Source organism: Athalia rosae, chromosome 1 (assembly GCF_917208135.1).
Source record: "Athalia rosae chromosome 1, iyAthRosa1.1, whole genome shotgun sequence".
Taxonomy (NCBI): Eukaryota; Metazoa; Arthropoda; class Insecta; order Hymenoptera; family Athaliidae; genus Athalia; species Athalia rosae.
This window is the reverse complement of record NC_064026.1, coordinates 32,552,765-32,553,495: the sequence shown is the minus strand read 5'-3', so window position 1 is coordinate 32,553,495 and position 731 is coordinate 32,552,765.

Below are 731 nucleotides of genomic sequence, written 5' to 3'. Positions count from 1 at the left end.
ATTAAAAAAAAACTCACCAACAATAAAGAGACGCTTTAATTATAAATATTGGCATAGCCGAAAGATTCATTCAATTTACAGCTATTGGATCAAGGAAGAGTAACGTCGATTATTGGTTACAAGAGTAGAAGATGCGATACTATCTGGACACACGAGCGACACTAATTTCTGCGCACTAGTTGAAGTAACAAGAAAATCTATTCGTCATATTTAACGTAAAACGGATAATATACTGGATTTTCCATTTCTTTCTGTTTTATATTTTCATTGATTTTTTTCATCAAAACGTGACCAAGAAAAAATTTGCTATAAACACTGCGGTTATTTATTCAACCATAGTTAATAGTTTCTCTATTTGCTAGGATTGAATTCCACCCTCAAGAATCTCGCGCTTGGTGCTGTTCTGGGCCAAAATTAGAAAACACCAATAGCACTTCTACAGATCAGACGCGATACCGTGGGCTGTTCGAAAGCTACTGGCAGAGAGTGCTAGCCACCGCGAGTAACGACACGTTCTCCCCTGAACCATTAAGCCCGCCGCGGTCTTGGTCGTTTCTATCGTCGTTTCTTTCCGCTGTTTGCTGTTCTTTACCGTTCGCCATTCGTTGTTTGTATAAGTGAGCAAGAAGTCTGCTCATAATTGGGTTGGTCAAGTCTCAACCCAAAAGCGTTGAGACGTACGTTTAAATCAGACGATTATGAATTATTGTCAAGTGACAAAAACAGCGGGG